Below are 18,879 nucleotides of genomic sequence, written 5' to 3' on the forward strand. Positions count from 1 at the left end.
ATAAATAAATTCTTTAAAAAAAAAAAACAAAGCTACACTCAAATAAGAAATCTAAGAGTTTTACTGATGAATTAATTGAGTGAACATGATACTTCAGGCATGTATTCATTGAGGAAAACAGAACTCTGGACTCGGGGAAACCACAAGGGAAGGGAAGACCAACTTTCCTTGGCATTTTTCTCATATTTTGTAACTCAAAAAAGTTTACAACTTAAGGTATTTTTTAAGACATTAACATGAAAACCACAATAACCAAAAGCTGGTGGCGAAATCTTGTCTGGGAATCTGAATGGACATCAGGAAAGAAAGAGAAGATCCTGTCTTAATTATAGGCTCCATCACTCTGGCTTCTTCAGGCTTCCTAACATTCTACACTCTGAAGCAGGGATTAGGATGAATGCAACTGTAAGAGTGCAAGCAGACAAAATATTATGAGTAAGTCTATATCCTCTTTGTGTCAGCAGAAGGTGGGGACAGAAAAGACAAAAGCAGGGTGACAGACAGCCAAACCCATGCGTTCCCTGGGCTGACATCAGCAGGCATGTATGGAAAGGCTCTGCAGACAAGGGGCTGCCGGGACTAGAAACAGACAGGGCTGCATTCAGAAAATAAAATCCCAGAATCAAAAGGCTGAAATAACACGTGTGCATTCTCCCCTTATTATGTGAAACCGCTGTCTACTTTTTCATTTTGCGCATGGGACTTTGGTGTTACTCGGTAAGTCAGATGTTGAAACCAAGCTCGTATTTTCTTAACTGATTAACTTTCTTAAAAATCCTTTTTCCAGTGGCACAGGTTAAAAGAACATCTTTCAAATACAAGGATATTTAAAAGAAAAAAAAAAGAAGAAGAAGAAAGAAAGAAAAAAAGAAAACAAAAAACCAAAAAACCTCAGCCTAGTCTATGTCCCACATCTGGGATAAAGCAGGCATAAAATCCCCCAGAGGAAAGTAAGGGAATTCTTAAAATTCTTCAGAGGGGAAAGGTTATAGGAAGCAGACCAGAAAAAGACAGTTTTATGTAAATAATGAACAGTAGTTTTCAATTATTAAAGAGAGAAACTGATGGAGAAAAATCAGCCTCCCCAGCTGAACACAAACTATTTTTCTAAGGAAAAGCTGCCTCGTCACATTCACAAGGAAGAAAACCAAAGATTTAACATACACTAGAGATCGATCCCTATTCTCAACTTACTGTATTTCCCAGAGAAAGGCAATATGGCATTACTTATGGATGTTGCCATTAATTCTAGTGTTCTTTGTATTTCTGAATGTGTTTTAGACTATTATATATATATAATATGAATATGTATGAATATTATATATATATGAAATTCAAGGGTTGCAATTTTGTAAAGCATTTTAGATGTATTTCAAGAGTCAAACATATTAATAAAAAAATTGATATAACCATGCTAAATAAAATTTAAAAAATAGAAATAATTCTTGGACTGTACTTGTATTATGTCTAGCACCCAAAGCTTCCAGGCGGCTGGCTAGACCCTTCAAGGTCAGAGACCCGGCCAAAAGAAATAGTCCTCTGTGGTTATGTCTGAGGGGGGTGTGGTCTCTGGCAACACAGAGACATGGCTGGGTCGAAAGTAATGCTGGGTCCCAATACCCCCACCCTCCACCCTGAGGTTTATTTTTTGCTCTTTTCATTGAACACTCATATGAACAATTTTAAAAAAAAGAAGAAGAAAAAAGCCTGCCTATATTAAATGCCTCAAAGCCTAAAATTGGATGCAGTTATCAATGCAATTAACATTGTGGAGGTTTTTTAGGCGCCCTAAGTGAGGATTAATTGGAAGTTTCTCCTTTAACTGACGCCTACATGAAGACTACAGAAGATCTCTATTACTGGTTTTTCAATGTGTAGCTCACGTTCTAGGTGTTTGTGGGGAGGTGAGCCACATTACTTCCCATGGAGTAGTTCATGCCCGAGTATATTTAAACAAGAAAAATTGCTCCTGAAGCCCAGAATCTCATTACCATGTTGGTTTGGGAATCACACCCCCTCCGTATGCCAACTGTTAGTGAAACTTCCCTCCTTATTGCTTCAGATTCACGTGAGGGTGTCAGGGCAGCAAGGCTGTGAGCTACTTACTGCACACTCAAAACCTAAATTCTTGTTGGGATACCACATGGGCCAATGCAGATCCCACAGAAATTCCACAGAACAATCAGGCACACAGACAGCCTGAGAAGAAAGGGTTGTAACGTTCATCATGTCACAGAGTGTGTTGCTTTCCTTTTATACTGCGCTCAACTCACCCTCCCTCCACTCTCTTCTGAGATTAAGGCCTTTGTTGATCTATCCAAAGAGTTCATTTCTTTGGATCTAGCACGTACCTGTATCACACCTGTATCACATGGAACTGGTTGGGCTTTTTTTTTTTTTTTAAAGATTATCTATTTATTTGATAGACAGAGATCATAAGTAGGCAGAGAGAGGCAGGCGGAGAGAGGAGGAAGCAGGATCCCTGCTGAGCAGTGAGCCCGATGCGGGGATCAATCCCAGGACCCTGAGATCATGACCTGAGCTGAAGGCAGAGGCTTACTAACCCACTGAGCCACCCAGGCACCCCTGTTTGGGCTTTTTATATGCTGTGCCTCACAGAAGATGGGGGCGTAGCTTCCTCTTTGCATCACAGGACTTAGTACTGTGCTTCACAAGGAAAAGCCACCTCATAGATTCTGGGTGAACTGAATTAACCCTTGGACTTAGGCGCTGGCAGAGTAGATATCGCCACTAAAATGAGCAAGGAGAAAACTTATTCCCCCTTATTTGAAGCCAAAGCAAGTTTGGAATTTTTCAGAAAAAATTTCTGCTAGAAAACTTATATAGAGGTAAATATTCACAAGGCTGAGAAACTTCTGTAGCCTAAAAGCAAATTTCAAAGAAAGAAAAGAAAAGAAAGAAATTAAACTTCAGGTTTAGCTCAACTTATTTTAAGCTGATAACCTAAAGGGAGACATCTGCCATCTTAAATCTGTCCAGTAAATCACCTTGAAAAGCCCCCACATTTCCAGGCTTTGGATTTCCCCTTCGACCCTCAGCATTCTGCGTACCACTCTGCAGAGAGAAGAGCTGAAATGACATGAAAGGAGAGATTCTCACGATCATTTCAGGTGGGCCACAGAGGGACAGGTTTTACACCAACTGATTTCAATGGGAAAACCATCACTGGTACATCTAACTGGAGATTTCAACATCAATCTAAAATATATAGTTTCTGTTTAAAACACATTTACATTTAAAAGTCAAAAAAATACATAGGGCAAAAATTGTTGAGAGTAGTAGCTGAATGATGAAAGTTTGGGAGATGCTGAAATGCTAAGTGAAACAATGGCCACTAAGTTTACCAGAAGGGCCAACTCTGACTCTCCCACTGCCCCGCCACACACACACACACACACACACACACACTCACACTCACACATGGAACAAGTCTGTACTTTCAGATGTCTGTGGGTGATCTCTCAAGCCATTCTCCCCCTAGATCGTGTGTTGCAGACACAGCGGAGCACTGCTGGCTCCCTTAAATCTTTAGGGTGCACTCAGTCCAGCTCAAGAGCATGGCATTTTCAACATGGCAACATCATGGGCGACTGCCCGTGTGGTACCTGCCACTAATATTTCAGTTTACCCATAATTCAATTCTCAGGATGTTTCTGAATGACCCAGATGGAGCCTCATTTCCCCTAAAAGCCTTTTCTCTTCTCTTCCACTCTAACACAGTAGTTTTTGTTATCTGGTTTTCTTCTCATTCTTCTGTCTCACTCTACACAGCTCTGAAAGCAAAACATTCCTAAATTTTCACCTAATCAATGAGTACAATATAGTCATTTACGAATTACCATGTCACTACCAGATAATTGAGACAGCAATTTGATCAACCCCCTGCCAGAATGCCCAGCCCATCTCTGCAGCAGTCCAAGTTGGACAATATGCCAAATATTGGGCACCAAGTTGGACACCAAGCCAAATATTACAAAAAGTATTTAACAAGATGCCTGAATTCTAATTATTTTAAGTAGGTCCTCACAAAGCAACAATAAGCCTAAAGTTATTTTGCTTTAATCCTGGTTCCAACAATCCACTGTAGCTATTATGATTGCTGACACACAGAAATTTTGGTGAAACCCTTTTCAAATATTTGATCTTTTACTTTACGATAACTTGATGTGACAAACAGTACTAAGAGTTAGTGTCTACTGATACTCTAACAGTATCTTAGAGGAAGAACTAGAACCCATCTCTTAAATCCTAAGCCAACATTCTTTTCTTTAACCAAATTTTTAATAATACTCAGTGACATTAAAGTTCCCATTTTTGCCGTCCTTACACAAAGAAAGCACAGAAAGAATACGTTCAGAAGGAAAAGAACTGAAAACTATTAGAAACATCAAGTTTCAAAATGAAGTAGGTTTCCAAATGGTCTGGGACTGTTTATAAATGAAACACATGGTAGCACAAAAGTTCTTTCAATTTCCCTGGCTTTAGAAAATACAGAAAGCATAAGGATTGAAGAGTGACCTTACCCTGTAGAAAATAAAACATGTTCCAAATTAAGATGGATTAAAAATGCAGTTACAGCATGTGTCAAGTCCCAGGAGCACAGCATTATGATTAACACTGGGCATGGACAGAAGAATAAACCCCTGCTTTGCTGTCTGCTAGGTTCGATCAACTGACTCCTGCTTTCAAAGTCTCCATTCTCTCATCCATAAACCAATCCCAACTTCACATAGCATAGTGATGTACTTAGCATAGACCCTGACGTGAAGAGCTCTATAAGTATTTTTAATAAAAGGGAAGAAGTTTCAGACATGCAAGATTATATTAACCTATCCATAAAATATTTTTTTGAACGAAACTGAATATTATAAGGAAAAGAAGGGGAATCACAGATATTAAGTACTGGGCAAGGTCAATGTCACTTTTTAGAAACTCATCTGAAACTCAAACACGATGCTCCTGACTTTTTAAGACATCATTCATTAGTATGTGATTTGGTGAGTGCTGTGAAGTGTGTAAACCTGGTGATTCACAGACCTGTACCCCTGGGGATAAAAATATATGTTTATAAAAAATAAAAAATTAAAAAAAAAAAAAAAAGACATCATTCATTAGTAAGCTCAACACTCACTGGAAAAGAAAGCATAAAACCCTTGAGATTTTTCAAGTATTTGTCAGGAGTTTTGCCCTCCAAGAAAAGAATAATGATTAAATAAATGGTATCTGAATTTGATTGCCTCCCAAGGCCCATAATTCGTGGGGTATAAAAGGTGACTGCTTCTTGCTATGTTCTTTCAAAAAGGCCCAGTGATACAACAGGGACTGGAAAATAAAATCTCTGGCAGGAGAGTATTTCCTAGCGATAAATTTATATGACTGAAACGCTACATGAGTACTTGGGAGACATCTGCTGGCCCCGCCTGAGCTGATAAGGTAAACAGTTGACTCAGGCCATGTCATCAGTATCTCAGCTGATCACCCTGGACACGCTATCCGATATTAATAAAACTAAAACCCTCCTCCCCGAACATACATAGAACCACAATGTCAGTGCCTTCATTGATGAGAAATACAACTATCAAGCAGATTGGGAAATATTTTCTGGCTTCATCAGAAAACCACACGGGTAGTGAAATTATTTGATAATTGACGGGTGAGGGGCCCTGGCTTGGGGCAACTCAACCAGTCAAGAGCACCGCCATGACTTGCTTGAAAGGAGGCTGCACTGTAGCATCTGTCACAGATGCCCTTGGGATATCATTAAAAACAAAAATTTTTAAATTGAATTGTAATGATATTTAAGAGAGAGCAAAATGTACATACCCCACAGCTCCTGCCACCACCCCCGCCGATTTTAGCTCAAGAGTACATGTTCCTGTTTGCCCAAGCCAATGGAGAGGCCCAGTAGCCAGCTACCTGATTAGGACAGCTAAAGACTTCCTACACTAGAACTGGATGTGCCCGTATCCATGAGGGGCTAAAACAGTCCTGCAAACCAGACAACAGAATGCCCCTGACCTTGGATCCTACTCCCTGGAAAATGTATAGGTGCTATAAAAGCTAGCAACTACAACGCCACTGAAAACCAAGTTCCCTCATTTTCAGGCCTCCAGTCAGATTTCAGGCAAACTCTGACGCCCTGAGAGGACTAACATATACCTTCACAGAGTTGCACATTTCCTTCTTTAATCTATTTTAGGATTTAACTCTCAGAGAAATCTATTTCCAAGTATCTGAGAACCAGCGTGCTGTGGCCTCACACATACTACATCACTGTTTCCACATATTTTAATGAAGAGAAGGTACATATTTTTAAAGTTCTCCTTACTTTTCTATTTCAGTTTTATTAAATGTATAATTAGGATCCATTTTTTGAAAAATAATTTTACCTCAATATCAAAACCTTTTATGTCCTTGGTAAATTTCTGTAGTGAAATAAATCTAACATTATTCTTACATACATCAAATCCTAAGAAAACATATGGCTTTGGTACTACACAATCATTTGCTAAAATTATATTCCCTGATGTGAAAAGCCTGTAGACTCAGCCAAAAAAGAATATTTTAAAAACCATGGGCTCTTAATCAAAATGAAAAGTTCCTTTCACTGAGGGTTTATTGTTTTCCTTATTTAGGGTGAAATGAAATATATCTCCCCAAAAAGTCATTTCCAAAACAAAATCCACAATATGAAATTATAGCATATGGAACCCCCAAGAATTTACACACACTACTGAGGGAGTAATTACAACCTTGAACCCACACAGCAAAACCACACTGTGTATAATAATGGTACTCACCACCTTCACACTCAACATTGGAGAAAGTTTAAGTTAGGTTTGTAAGTTAAGTGCAGCTCTGTGCAGTTCAAGACCATTTCTATATTGTTCCTGGGAAAGTTTTTTTGTGAAAATAACACTTTTTCTGACAATGTAATCTGAAGCTCACTTCTTTCTAGACCAACAATGAACCCTATATAACTTCCTTCTGTGAGAAGAATGGTTAACCTAAATTATGTTTAAAATGAAGGCTCCATCTCCCATTCACCAGAGGACTACTTGAGTAAGTAATTTAGTGGCTATCAAACTGAAGGCATCATTTCGTGGTAGAGCTCTGCCTGGTGTGCATTACTACAAAACTAAGAACCATTAAGATCCAGCTTTGGGGGAGCCTGTCTCACTTAGTCAGTAGTGCATGCAACTCTTGATCTTGAGATCGTGAGTTCAAGCCCCATGTTGGGAATAGACGATACTTTAAATAAATAAATAAATAAATAAATAAATAAAAGGTATTACCTAAAAAAAAAAAATAAGATCCACTTTTTGAGAGTGTGACTGTCTTACAGAAAATAAGAAGGAAGTAAAATCTGTACTTTCATGGAGGCAAAGAGAAAGCAGGGTAGAGGTGAGGAGCAGCTACAAAGTCACTGAGGAGATCAATGAAGCAGCTAATTTTACCTATAAAAAGTCTAAATGAGAAAAATGAGATGATTGGTTATACTTTCTAAGCTCTAAGTAAATACTAGTTTACCTAGCAGTCTAACAATTGAACACCTTCTAATTGGTACCTCTTTATTACAATTTTAATTGATCTTCTTAATGATGATGTTAGAATACAATATGTCAAGTATTTTCAAATTTTTTAATTCAAGGGGCACCTGCGTGGCTCAGTCAGTTAAATGTCTGCCTTCGGCTCAGGTCATGATCTCAGGGTCTTGCGATCAAGCCCCACATTGGGCTCCCTGCACAGCAGGGACTCTGCTTCTCCCTCTCCCTCTGTGTTCTCTCTCTCTCTCTCTCTCCCTTGCTATCTCTCGAGTGAATAAGGAAAATACCTTAAAAAAAAAAAATTCTGGGAGGTGCCTGGGTGGCTCAGTTGGTTAACCATCTGCCTTTAGCTCAGGTCATGATCCTGGAGTCTTGGGATTGAGTCCCACATCCTGCATCTGGCTCCTTGCTCAGCAGAGAGCCTGCTTTCCCTCTCCCTTTGCTCCTCTCCCTGGCTTATGTGCGCTCTCTCTCTCTCTCTCTCTCTGTCAAATAAATAAAATATTTTAAAATAATACATAAATAAATAAAATGGTTAAGAAATTTTTTTATTCTGATACTATTTTCTGATAATATAATGTTCGATATAATTAAGTGTATTTCTTTTTGGTATTCCAAAGCTTTTAAAAAGTAGTAATTTTTAAAAAGATTTTTAAAATTTATTTGTCAGAGAGAGAGAGAGAGAGAGAGCACACAAGCAGGGGGAGCTGCAGGCAGAGGGAGAAACAGGATTCCTGTTGAGCAAGGAGCCTGCTATGGGACTCCATCCCAGGGTTCTAGGATCACGACTTGAGCTCAGGGTAGACGCTTAACCCAGTGAGCCACACAGGTGTCCCTAAAAAAGTAGTAATTTATGCACATTAAGTTTTCCAATGCATTGTTTTCCAGAACTGGAAGATCCACTTCCCATCCATGTCAGGGGTAAGAATTTCTTGTAAATATTAATTAATTAATTCAGCTACGTATTGAGAAACTATTAAATCCAGGAACCCTGGTAGGCATAGTGATAAAAAGTAAACAAGGAAAATTATGCTCTGCTCTTAATAATTATAAGATAAAAATCTAAGAAAATGATTTTTCTGAGGGTTTTTTTTTTTTTTAAGGATTTATTTATTTGAGAGAGGGTGCACATTCGTGGGAACATGAGCAGGGAGAGGAACAGAGGGAGAGAATCCCAAGCAGACTCCCCATCAGGAGCGGAGCCCCACGCCGGTCAATCCCATGACCATAAGATCACAACCTGAGCCAAAATCAAGGGTCAGCCACTCAATCGACTGAGCCATTCACAAGCCCCTGAGTTGGTTCATTTTAAACTCTTGAACTTGTATTACTCTGACAATAAAAATTATTAGGAATTCTCCCTTAGTCTAATGTAATTTATTTAACTGACTATAGCTGGCCCCAAAAGAAAATTAACAATTTTTTTTTTTCCTCACAATTCTTCTAAACAGTAAGTAACCACAAATTCTCTGGAAGGTTCTACAAATCCAGCTATGGCTTTCTCAGCAATAGCCTTAACCATGAAAACACTTTTCTATTATTACTGGCTAAAAATAGAAAGCATAGAAAAGAAGATAAAGAGAATGAAGCTGGTGGCTAAATATAACTTCATATAATTTCAAACAACAGTTAAACAAAACCATAAATAATCATGAAAACTAAAGCACAATTTTTCTTCCTGCCATAGATCAACAAGGGCAGACCAGTGACGTGGCTGAGAGAGCTCACAGAGGGATCAGAGTGGCTTTTGTTACCTGTGACTTTAGACAAGCCAACTATCGAAACCCAGTCCCTCATTTCCAATGAAGATGAAAATAGTATTCATCTCATATAACAGCTGGGATATTAAATGAGATAACACTTACACAGCACTTAACACCTTCTGGTTAAGACTTCCCCAAAAATGCTAGTCATCACTGTTCACCTCAGAACATGATTAGTGGCTGTGGCCACAGGCTGGAGCCAGACTTCCAAGGTCTGAATCCCGGTGCCACCACAGCCTTAGCTAGGTGCCTGTTTTCCCCTAAGTATACTGGATAAAATAATACCTTCCTGATAGGGTATCTGTGCTCTTCAATTTGCTGATACACCTAAAACACTAAAAGGGTGTCTAGGACTTATCAGGTGCTCAGTAAGTACTAGCAGTCACCCTCTTCTCAGCGAAACCAAGGTTAGTCCAATGGAGACGAAGTGTGCCATCAAACCAGGCGGAAGCGCTCACTAAACTATCACACGCAGAATGTTATTTTTAAAATAGGTACAATGCATCGTGTGTTCAGGACCTTGCAGAGTCATCGGGAGCCTAAAAATATCAAATAATTTTCACAAATATAAAGTATCTGCAGCCAAGAGTTTTCTCCTCCTTCCTTCTCAACAGCACATTTATAACTTTCAGGCTACGTATTCCAAGTAACTCAACACATCTGAAAAAGAAAAGAAGTCTTCAATCTAATACTATTTCTTCATCAACCAATAATTATATAGAGAGATAAAGTTTTCTGACATACCATAATGACACACATGGGTTTATAGTCAGAAAAACATCCTACAGGGGCGCCTGGGTGGCTCGGTGGTTGGGCATCTGCCTTCAGCTGGAGTCATGATTCCAGGGTCCTGGGATCAAGGCCCTTATCAGGCTCCCTGCTCAGCGGAAAGCCTGCTTCTCCCACTCCCACTCCCCCTGCTTGTGTTCCCTCTTTCGCTGTGTCTCCATCAAATAAATAAAATCTTTAAAAGAAAAAAAAAAGAAAATTATCCTACATACAGAAACACCAGTCTTGACAAAATTTAAAAGATGAAAAAAAAAAAAAAAACCCACTTTGAACCTAAATGTAACTTCAAAAAATCTGATGTTTGACTGAAGTACTTTTTCTACTTCCCCTAAAAGGCAATACACATTAACTTTCAGCTAGTAATGTAACTCCTAGAATTTGTAGATAAAACTACCTGTAATTCTATAACCAACTCTCTTTTTCTTTCTTACCAGGTGTGATAGCTAATTTTATATGTCAACTTGATGGGCTATGGGCAACCAGATATCTGCTAAACTTTACTTCTAGATGTGTCTCCAGGAAGTGGTTTCCGTAAGAGGTTAGCATTTGAATCAGCAGACTAAATAAGAGTAAAGGGGACTGTTCTCTTTGATGTGGGTGAGCCTTATTCAGCCCACTGAGGGTCTGAACAGAACAAAAGAAAGAGGGGGAATTCATTCTTATTCATGGGCACTCACTCTCTCCACACTCTCTGCCTGCCAGCCCGCTAGCCAGAGCTGGGCCATCAGTCTTCTTCTGCCCTTGGATTGGTGTTACACCGACACCTTTCCTGGCCTCCAGCCTGCAGAGCGCAGATCATAGGACTTCTCCGCCTCCAGACTAGAACGAACCAATTCCTCTGCGGCAGGGTCAGCTTAAAGAGGCTCCCTTTCTTCCTTTCCACCTCTTTCCTGATTTCAGTCAACACCACATGTCCTTGTAGGTCAGGTCCCCTGCTCCTCTAGCCCAGTATCTGCAAACTTCCATGGGGCCAGCCATGACATCAATTACAGATTCTCAGGCTACATACTGCAAAACACTTAACCTCTCATTTGTAATCTACTCAGTGTCACTCATTTATGAATTTAGCTAAATCTATATATATTTGGGGTACATCCTGATATCGTTCTCCTCCAGGATCTGGTCCTATAGGGTTAGCCTCTGATAATGACTCTAGGAAACACTAATACCATCCTCAAGGCCCTACCATGCTAACCACCCTATGCAGGAAATGGTAGGCTCACCACTCAAACCCTGCAAAATTTCTAAAAAGGGCCTGTTCTATTCTACCAGATTCAAGTTTGTTTGTGTACCTGCGGCCTCAGGCTGGGTCGTACCAGCATGACCAGACGGTTTATACTAACAGTGTGACTGATGACAAACGACTATCTTTGCTCTGAGGGGCTAGACTCGGAATAGCTGAAGTCAGTCATGTGGGTGCTGCATGTCTACATGAATGGAGCCCAGTAAAAGCCCTGGACACCAAGGCTGGGGTGAGCTCTCCTGGCTGGCAACACTTGGCACATGTTGTCGCCTACTGTGATCAGGAGTGCCACTCCACAAAGAGAGGAGACCTGGAAGCCTGTGCCTGGTTTCTCCTGAACTCTGCCCCATGTAGCTTTTCCCTTTGCTGATTTTTTTTTAAGATTATTTATTTATTTGACAGAGAGAGATCACAAGTAGGCAGAGAGGCAGGCAGAGAGAGAGGGAAGCAGGTTCCCTGCTGAGCAGAGAGCCTGATATGGGACTCGATCCCAGGACCCTGAGATCATGACCTAAGCCAAAGGCAGAGGCTTAACCCACTGAGCCACCCAGGCACCCCCCTTTGCTGATTTTAATCTGTATCCTTGGCTGTGTCAAACCATATTTATTCATGATTAAAACACCTTGTTGTGAGTGGCTTCTAGTGGATCACTGGGTCTGGCAGTGGTCTTGGGGAACCCCCTCCCCAGTCTTTTTAGTCCAGTCCTCTAAATTCTTATTAGAAGTGTGAGTCTTGTCATACAATTGGCCCCATTAGAAAGTACTGGGATACTATTCACCAAATCTTTTTATGGTGCTCAACTTCTGCTGTTTTTCTAGGATTTATTCCCAGAAGAATGATTCTGTCCAAGGATCCTGTTGTTGAAGCAAAGGACAGAGCAAAATATATAGTACAAGACTTAGAGATGGTCTCAAAGTTGTAGGTATTATCCAAAAAAATGAAACACACAGATGTTAGGCAAAAGGCTTAAAAGAGTTCCATGGGAAAGTAATTTGCTGGCATTAAACCTACAATTCCAGCTTATTCAATCAAAATAAAAATTTCATGTATTGGATGAGTGTATATATATATTCATGAGTATGTATACAGAGTATATTTTGGAGAATGATGCTTTTCTCTCTATAATGAAGCTCTTTTTCATTCCTTATTTATATTCAAGCATTCTTCCATTTTTCTAGTCTTCAAATACTCACCAATAACAACATTTAACTTTTTTCTCAAACATTTTTATATGCACTTTTTTCAATTCTCATTTTTGTCTCACAGATCACAGTTCTTTGGCACCAAAATCCCTGAGTACTTTCCAAACGTCCTCTTATGAATCATAATCAAAACTCAGAATACCACAGCTTTGGTTTGTAAAACAATGATACATACATGTGATTAACCAAAAAGACACAGGCACTGTCTTCTCAGGGCTTGCCCATCTCCGTTACTGGCAATCAACCCTGCCAGCAATTGAGGCCCAAACTCCCCCCTCCTTCCCTTACCCACTCTGTCTCCATGTCTAAACCATCAGCCAATTCTGTTGACTCCACCCTCAAAATACATCCAGAATCCAGACGCTTTCACCACTGCCATGACGCCTAAGCCATGCCATGTCTTGCCGGAATTACTGCAAAAGGTTCCAAACTAGTCTGCCGGCCTTCACCCTTACCTCCCAATGGCCGTTCTCAACACAGGAGCCGGAGCCATCCTTGTTCAATTACAATTCAGGTTATGTCACTGTTCTGTTTAAAATTCTTCAGCCGGGTGCCTGGATGGCTCAGGTCCTGGGATTGAGTCTCACCTCTCCCTCTCCCACTCCCCCTGCTTATGCTTGCCTGCTCTCTCTCTGTCAAATAAATAAAATCTTTAAAAATAAATAATTAAGGTAAAATAAAATAAAATAAAATAAAATATCCTTCAGTAGCTTCCCATCATTCAGAGCAAGAACCAAAGTGCTTACAATTACTCTTAAGGTACTGCATGGCCTGCCCGTGTTGCCTCTCTGCTCTCTTGACCTCCAACTCTCTCTCTCCCCATTCTAGCCATGTGGCCTCCCTGCTCTCCTTGTATTCACGGGGCGCGCTCCCTCCTCCGCACCCCTCCTCAGGGCCCGTGTTCCTTCTGCCGAGAATGCGAACCCCCAGACACCTACGTGGCTTGCTCTCTTGCTTCCTTTAAGGTTTTGTTCAAATGTGACTTCCCCAGCAAGGCTGGCTGTGACCATGTTATTTAAATCAATCATCACCATTCCCTAACTCCCTTCCAGATTTTACTTTTCTTCATAATACTTATAACCTTCGAATCTACTACATAATTTATTATTTCTTTTGTCTGCCTGGCTGCCTCTTCTAGAAAGCAAGCTCCATGAGGGCACTTTGCTTTCTGCTCTTTCCCCAACATCTAGAAGAGTGCCCAACACTTAATAAACATGCAGAGTTAATTTACTGAATGGATTCAGAAATGTGTCAAGATGTTAACCTTGGGGCACCTGGGTGGCTCAGTTGGTTAAGCAACTGCCTTCAGCTCAGGTCATGGTCCCAGAGTCCTGGGATCAAGTCCCATACTGGACTCCCAGCTCCATGGGGAGTCTGCTTCACCCTCTGACCTCCCCTCTCATGCTCTCTCTCACTTTTTCTCTCTCTCTCAAAATAAATAAATAAAAATCTTTTTTAAAAAATGTTAACCTTTAAAAACTCAGAGATAACTATATACATAATTATATAATATATTACTATAATTACATAAAAAGAAGCAATAAAAATCTCTGTGTGCCAAGACAAACCATTTGGAGGTAAAACGGACTACAGTGTTTGATCCTTTCAGGGTGACACTTTACTGACAGCTGCCACCGTACCCGCTGCCTTCCCAACCCTCCCTTAGGCACCAAGCTCTCACCGTATCTGCCCCAGGCCGCGGGGGGCTTGCTGTGCCCCCAAGCCTTGCCACATCCTTGTTACGTGCCTGGCTCACCTCAGACCACACTCCACATCCTGAGTATCCCATTCTGTTTCCCACGGTCCATAGGTGGTTTTCATGGGTTTTTCTCTAGATCTTTCTCTAAAGGCCACCACAAAGCTTTCAGCCCATCTCACACTGGATTAGACATTCCACCACTTTTCCCACTATTCCTGCCCAGACCAGCCAGGCCTCTCCTTCTGCTGGATGGCTGCTTGTCTGGTGCTAAGACATTTATTGAAGTTGTTCTGTTTCGAAATTTAGAGTGATTCGTGTCCTCATTTTTAACTGTATTCCCAAAGATTATTATTTAATGGTTTGGTATAAGGGCTTTATTAGTGCTATTTGTAAATTTTTAAAAAAAGAGTTCCTGGACTGATAACATTTCTTTTAGCCAGGAATGCAAAAGAATCTGGATGCTCTCTAATGAATTATTTTTCATATACCTATTCTACTCCTACTATTTTGTGCTAAATATCTTATTATGGTGAGTTTCTATAGATCTATAAAGTGTTACTAGCCAGGAAACAATCTAAGGAAAAGCTTTACTAGACTGCTGGAAACTATGATCACCGTGCAGAACAAAAGAGTAACTCCTGGCCACAGATCTGCAGGCCAAAAAAAAAAAAAAAAAAGTGTCCTGACAAAAATACCCCAAGTCAGAGCCTGAAACATGGCCAGATATTTACTGTTTGTGTCTGTATGTCCAAGGTCATGCATGCTTCACTGGATGTCTTGGTGAATCAACTGTCTCTGTGTTGCACTGTCTGTAGCATCCCACTCTGGGAATGTTAGCCTGTTCTCCCCATCTCCTAATCTAGGCACACACTTCCCATCTCCACCTACCCATCTCACCCAACCTCTGCTCACAAGCAGATTCCACCTAGCTATTTCTTTTGGTCAAACCTGATGGCATTCTCTTCGTGGAGCTGGATGCTGGAGAAAACTCCTTTTGTGCTAAGCTTATTTTCTAAACTTCCTTTTCATGTATCGTCCTAAATGAATGTGGAGGTAAGACAACTACCTGAGTTAAATGAGGCAGGGAACCAGGTGTCACTTAGGCTCCTTCCAAATTAAAGATTTTATAAAGAAACTTTGATTCTTAGACAAACCATAAGTGACTCTTAATCTCACAAAACAAACTGAGGGTTGCTGGGGGGAGGGGGTTTGGGAGAAGGAGGTGGTATTAGGGACATTGGGGAGGGTATGTGCTTTGGTGAGTGCTGTGAAGTGTGTAAACCTGGTGATTCACAGACCTGTACCCCTGGGGATAAAAATATAAAAAAAAAAAAAAAAAGAAACTTTGATTCTTTCAGTGACACCCTATGCTCTGCTGTGCTCTCTGGGAGGCCAAACCTCATTCTTCCCTACCCACAAGGGAGGTAAAGCGAGCCTTTTTGATTCCTGGTCTCTCAGTAACTCTCCTGGTACATTTGCCACTTGAAATCCCCACATGTGGATGTACTCTTTTTAACCATCACAGGCAATTTCTATTGCTTGGGGATATTTCTAATGTCCTCAGTGACTTAGAAACCCCAACCATACTTGCCCATGCCACCTCGATTCCAACAATAAACCCGAGAGGCCTCAGCTTCTATCTGACCTCAGCATATTGACCCGCTTACTCACCTTCCATCGACTCTTCAGTAAAACCATTACTGTTGATACTTTCGATTTTTACCTCTTCCCCAAAGTATTCAATTCTTCCTTTATCACCTATACTATGGACAGTGATCTATCATCCAAATTTATAGAGAAGACTGAAATTATCCACTGCAAGTAAAAATATCCTTAAACTTCTCTGAATACCTTTATCTCCAATCCCCAGATGGAAAGAAGCAAAAGACTGCTATTCTGGAAAGAAGAAAGAAATGCAAAAGATCCCTTCAGGAGACCGGGATACGCCGATATCCCAGGGCTCTCTGTGACATGTCTCATTGCAGCCGTTCAGGGAATGGTGCGGGTCCAGGCAAACAGGAGAGAGAAGAACCAAGGAGAGCTCATTAACCGTTTCTCACACAAACCTACAGATTCCTCCACTTTTCCATAATCCTTCTGGCACACCATGGTCACAGTGCGGTAGACTCAAAAGATCTGACTTGGAGTCTGCTACAGGTTGAACTGTGTCTTGTAAAAGTTCATCATGTAGAAGTCCAAATCACCCACATCTCAGAATGTGACCTTACTTAGAAGCAGGATTGTTGCAGATATAATTAATAAAGAAAAACTCATATTGCAGTAGGATGGGTCCCTAATCCAATATGGTATGTTTCTAAAAAGAGAACATTCGGAGACAGAGAGACACACAGGGAGAATGCCATGGGATGATGAAGGCAGAGATCAGGGTGAAGTATTGCCAAGCCTAGGAATGCCAAAGATTGGCAGACACTGCCGGAAGCCAGCAGAGAGGCATGGAATAGACTCTCCTTCGTGGCCTTAGAAGGAACCAACCCCATCCAAGCCTTGATCCTGGACTTCTAGCCTCTAGAATTATGGACGTCTAACTTCTAGAACTGTTTAAGCCACACAGTTAGAGGCACTTTGCTACAATGGCTCTAGCAAATACAGTCCTAGCTCTAAATTTTCTCATTTCTGAAGCAAAGATCATAATTCTTATTGCTATAAACAATATATATACATAGCGCTTACCAAGTGCCAGGAACTGTTTTAAGGACTTCAAGTGGATTAACTCATTTAATCTTCACCAGGCCCATAATGTAGATATTAATATCATCCCCTTTTTACAGATGAAGAAACTGAGGCATAGGTGGGTTTTCTAAGTTATCCAAGGTCACAGACAGTGAAGAGCCGAGAAAGCCTCTATTTCTCACAATAAGTAAATTTCTCACCCAAGAGCTTCCACAATCTAACACTTGCTGCCACTTTATCACTCATTTCCTCCCTACACAAAGTTCAACCTTTGCCCTTACCTGCTCTTCCTTGAGCACAACTCACATTTTTATTCCCATTGTTACTCTCTTTCCTGGGGTTTGCCCTCCATGATGCTTCACACCCAACCTCTTGTCTTTCTCAAAGAATGCAACATGCTTTACGATGCCTTTCCTGCAACTCATCTGTAAGCGGTCTTCCCTGTGGCCTCATATATGACCGTTCAATAGACCTTGAGAATTCAGGAACAATGCCAGCCAAGAAGGTGCTTACACCATCTTATAAGATGGCAAAAGCAATGAAATTTTCACCCAAACCACTAAAATAAAACGAAGGATGTTTGCATGAGAATGACAAACTAGCTGGGGTGGAGAAAGATGGACTGGGAGGTGGTGCCTGACCTGGGCCCAAAAAGGGGTCCATAAAAATGTTTATAGCCTTACATGCATTTGGTAATGTATGCATTTAGTACTAGTTACATGCATGCCGAGTTACTTGGAGGTGTATGTTATCTTCCTCTCTCATATTTACGGTTTCAGTCCTCTCTGGATTGGAGGTAAATCTTACCCACTGGGCTCGAAGGGGTCTGCGAGGCAGGGGTCTTGGTCTGTTTCCTATGGTGGCATGCACAGCTGATTACATGCAATCAGACCTTCCAGAAATACTCGGGGAAAACAGTGAAGGAACAGATCCAGAATGAAGGGAAGAAAGGAGAGAGAATGTTACAGGAGAGAAGTGGATTCCCACAGTTCTCCCAAGTTCTCCTCAACCTAGCAGCCACTCCCTTTCTGCTTCCTGTGCCTTGGCTCAGCTGCCCTGCTTGCCATGCCTTTCTTTCCTTCCCCTTTCTGGCATAAAGTCCTCGGAGGCCCAGTTCATTCACCCCTCCCAGCTGGGTGTTCTGTGCCTGGGGAATCCTACTACGGATCTCCTCCTTCCTGCAATTCTACTGCATGCATTCGGGTCTGGTCCTCACTTCCTTGTTCTCATGAAGTTTCATACTCGGTTATTCTTCTCCCACCAGATTTTATAGTTCCCCAAGGCTGGAAACCAGGTCATATTTATTTTGTATGCTTTCCCTCTTCACCTCCACACAGACGTCCCTTCAAACACAGAAGTACCTGGCAAATACTTGCTGAACGACCAAATCCTTTCAGTATTTCTATCACTGAAGTATAATGTTCTTTCATCTAACTCTCCAGGTTCAAAAGTGCATTGGAAAAAGTTATATACCAAAGCATTCATTCCCAAGTAACACAGATTTATCTTTTCTAAAACTTGCAATCACTGAACCAAACTTCAGTGGCTTCACCAACAAGAAAAAAAGGTGTAAGCACACAAAGAAGGATCTGTTATGAAACCGCCCGAACACTGCTAGCTCAATTCACCCTCTTTAGGCATAGGATTTATCATTTTATGGCAATTTAGTAATATAAATACAACACACATTTCTTCCCCAAGAAGTGATACTGAGTGTGGTCCAACTTAACCTGAAACTTGCAAGATGAAATTCAACAACTAGAAATGAAATTGAATTTGTAAAGTTCCCAAATTCTTGCAGCAGATACTCATAGCACTATTTGTTAATTTGAATTTAATATGGAATAATTCTATGCAAGTCCCAGTAAGTCTAAAAATTTTAATGGTGAGAACCTTAGAACCATAGCATAGTACATGGTTAACT

At 40.8% G+C, this 18,879-nt stretch overlaps 1 protein-coding gene across 3 annotated transcripts in view; it reads right to left on the reverse strand.

Annotated features, from left to right (window-relative positions):
• DSE (dermatan sulfate epimerase) overlaps positions 1–18,879 on the reverse strand; it is an 85,947-nt gene that overhangs the window by 58,825 nt on the left and 8,243 nt on the right. The window contains exon 2 of one of the 3 annotated variants that reach the window (XM_059176794.1): positions 3,009–3,090. The exons of 1 other annotated variant lie outside the window; for it this stretch is intronic. The gene's annotated coding sequence lies outside the window, so the exon portion shown is untranslated. Of the gene's footprint in view, positions 1–3,008; positions 3,091–17,762; positions 18,444–18,879 lie in introns of those variants that run through there. One more of the 3 variants, XM_059176793.1, reaches the window with a different exon arrangement.

Source organism: Mustela lutreola, chromosome 6 (genome assembly GCF_030435805.1).
Source record: "Mustela lutreola isolate mMusLut2 chromosome 6, mMusLut2.pri, whole genome shotgun sequence".
Lineage (NCBI taxonomy): Eukaryota > Metazoa > Chordata > Mammalia > Carnivora > Mustelidae > Mustela > Mustela lutreola.